We start from the raw sequence: 3,574 nt of genomic DNA, 5'->3' as shown, positions 1-3,574 counted from the left end.
GGAGGGCAAAGGCGTGATAAAACAGGCTGCAATGGAGGGCAGGGCCGTGATAAAACAGGCTGCAATGGAGGGCAAAAGCGTGATAAAAGACGCTGCAATGGAGGGCAAAGGCGTGATAAAAGACGCTGCAATGGAGGGCAAAGGCGTGATAAAAGACGCTGCAATGGAGGGCAGGGGCGTGATAAAACAGGCTGCAATGGAGGGCAGGGCCGTGATAAAACAGGCTGCAATGGAGGGCAAAGGCGTGATAAAAGACGCTGCAATGGAGGGCAAAGGCGTGATAAAAGACGCTGCAATGGAGGGCAAAGGCGTGATAAAAGACGCTGCAATGGAGGGCAAAGGCGTGATAAAAGACGCTGCAATGGAGGGCAGGGGCGTGATAAGAGGCTGCAATGGAGGGCAAAGGCGTAATAAAAGAGGCTGCAATGGAGGGCAGGGCCGTGATAAAACAGGCTGCAATGGAGGGCAAAGGCGTGATAAAAGACGCTGCAATGGAGGGCAAAGGCGTGATAAAAGACGCTGCAATGGAGGGCAAAGGCGTGATAAAAGAGGCTGCAATGGAGGGCAGGGCCGTGATAAAAGAGGCTGCAATGGAGGGCAAAGGCGTGATAAAAGAGGCTGCAATGGAGGGCAAAGGCGTGATAAAAGAGGCTGCAATGGAGGGCAGGGGCGTGATAAAAGAGGCTGCAATGGAGGGCAGGGGCGTGAAACGGATATCAAAGGGAAGGGTGGGGGAGGGACACTCCAGGAACATCTGCACATCTGGGTACATCAGTGCCACCACGTTAAGGCAGATCACCAGCATCGTTAGGACTGGTGGGAGGGTCGTGTGGTACAACATCCAGTAAGGTTAGACGGTAGACCGCATCAGCCACTGTTGACACCCTGGCACTTCATCAACAACAGCAGGTGAACCCCATAATAGTGGCGCCCTGTAGCAGGTGAACCCCATAATGGTGGCACCCTGCAGCAGGTGAACCCCATTAGGGAGGTTAGCCTGTGCAGGTGAAACTCCAAAATGGGATTCACATGCTGCAGGCTAACCTCCAGAATGGGGTTCACCTGCTGCAGGTGAACCTCCATTATGGGGTTCACCTGTTGCAGGCTAACCTCCATTATGGGGTTCACCTGCTGCAGGTGACCTCCATAATGGGGTTCACCTGCTGCAGGTGAACCTCCATAATGGGGTTCACCTGCTGCAGGTGAACCTCCATAATGGGGTTCACCTGCTGCACGGTGCCACCATTTGGGGGTTCACCTGCTGTTGATGATGACGTAGCTCAGGAGCCACCAGTGGCTGGCGCAGTCTACCGTCTAACCTCAGTGGATATTGTCTCACATTACTTCCCTCACCAGTGCTGGATTGCTATGCCTTCTTGCAGTGCAACTGATGTCAGTCCAGCGCATACGCCCAGTTGTGCAAAGGTCCCATCAGTCCCTTGGAGTTGAGTGAAGGGTCATTGTGTTTCGAGTTCACTTCATAGAACATTGAGACACCATTTGGGTTGGGTCTCTTCACACCCGTTTACGCCACCGTTTAAGAATCATGCCATATATCATCACAACACATAGTGCAACAATGTGTACAGTAAGTATTGTGAATAAAGGCATGACCCCTAGCCCTTCTTTCACATAATTCAAGAAATCAGTAACCAACGACACGATATGTGCTTGGTTTGTCTCTTTCCTTACCTTTTCCTCTTCCAATGTTCTCTCCTTCTCGACTCTCTCCACTTCCTTCTCCATAAGAGTGTCCACCATGTCTTTTACCTTGTTGAGAACGGGTACCAATTTTCCCAACTTTTTCTCTAGGCTGGACAACTTCTCCTCTTGCCCCTCTGCCTGTTTTACCAACATACCATTTAGTTTTTCCATCTGTCCCTCTAGCTGGAAAAACTTCTCCTGCCGCTCTGCCTGTTTTATCAACATACCATTTAGTTTTTCCATCTGTCCCACCAGATAGAAAAACTTCTCATCTTGCCGCTGTACCTGTTTTACCAACATACCATTAAGTTTTTCCATCTGTCCCTCTAGATAGAAAACCTTTTCGTATTGCCACTCTGCCTGTTTTACCAACATACCATTTAGTTTTTCCATCTGTCCCTCTAGATGGAAAAACTTCTCATCCTGTCGCTCTACTTGTTTTACCAACATACCATTTAGTTTTTCCATCTGTCCCTCTAGATGGAAAAACTTCTCATCTTGTCGCTCTACCTGTTTTACCAACATACCATTTAGTTTTTCCATCTGTCCCTCTAGATGGAAAAACTTCTCATCTTGTCGCTCTACCTGTTTTACCAAGACAGCATATAGTTTTTCCATTTCTCCCTCCTGATGGACAAACTTCCTGTTCTGCCCCTCTGCCTGTTTCATCACCTGTTCCTCAAGTTCTTCCACCTGTGCTTGCAGTTCTTTGATCCTGTTAGTGAAGAGCAGCGCGCCCTCCTCATACAGGGGATCATCCACTGACCTGTTTACTAATACTTCTTCTTTGCTTTCCTCCGACTCATCGTCACTTTCATTATATTCAGATTCATCAGTTTCAAACGTTTCTGAGTAACCACTTTGCAATTCCCCATACTCTACTGTCCCTGTTTCTGAATTTTGTTTTTCCAATTCCTTCATAAATTGTTTCTCGACTTCACTCAGTGCCATCAAGTCGCTTTCCAGTTCATTTCTAATCTTCTCTTCCTTCACCTCCATGATGTTGCGCTCAACTTCAATCTCGACTAGCTTCTCTAGCTCTCCGTTTTCGTCTTTAGTAATGAAATGGGGAGCATCTTCTGTATCTTCCTCTTCCTCCTCCTCCTCTTCTTCTTCCTCTTCCTCCTCCTCCTCTTCTTCTTCTTCCTCCTCCTCCTCCTCTTCTTCTTCCTCTTCCTCCTCCTCCTCCACTTCCTTCGTCTTAATATTTTCGTGTTCTCCTTCTAAATTTATCAACACTTCATCTTGTTTTTCTTCAATCATTTTTCGCTCCACCTCAAGAGATAACATTTGATCTTTTAGTTCACTTAGGCTTTCCACAACTAATTCTTTTACTTCTTCACCAATAGGACTGTTTTCTTTTACATTTTCTTCCAAAAATTGTGTTTCCTCATCGATCTGATCCAGTACCGACAGTTCCTAGTCTATTATGCGTTCTTTTTCCTCACCGAGGGCAACAACATAAGTTTCCAATAAATTTCTCTCACTCGTGTCCTCGCCCTGCTTTTCCTTGACCGAGTCCAGTATCTTTTCCCTGAGCAAGTCTGCCATCTCCTCTTCCTCGACCTCCTATTCCTTGCGCAATTCATCCATCTCCTCTTCCTCGACCTCCTATTCCTTGCGCAATTCATCCATCTCCTCTTCCTCGATCTCCTATTCCTTGCGCAATTCATCCATCTCCTCTTCCTCGACCTCCTATTCCTTGCGCAATTCATCCATCTCCTCTTCCTCGACCTCCTATTCCTTGCGCAATTCATCCATCTCCTCTTCCTCGATCTCCTTTTCCTTGACCAAGTCCAGTATCTTTTCCCTGAGCAAGTCTGCCATCTCCTCTTCCTCGACCTCCTTTTCCTTGCGCAATTCATCCATC

Source organism: Coenobita brevimanus, chromosome 100, assembly GCF_032717465.1.
Source record: "Coenobita brevimanus isolate Jiangsu-jjx chromosome 100, ASM3271746v2, whole genome shotgun sequence".
NCBI classification, from domain to species: Eukaryota; Metazoa; Arthropoda; class Malacostraca; order Decapoda; family Coenobitidae; genus Coenobita; species Coenobita brevimanus.
This window is presented reverse-complemented; position numbering follows the sequence as displayed.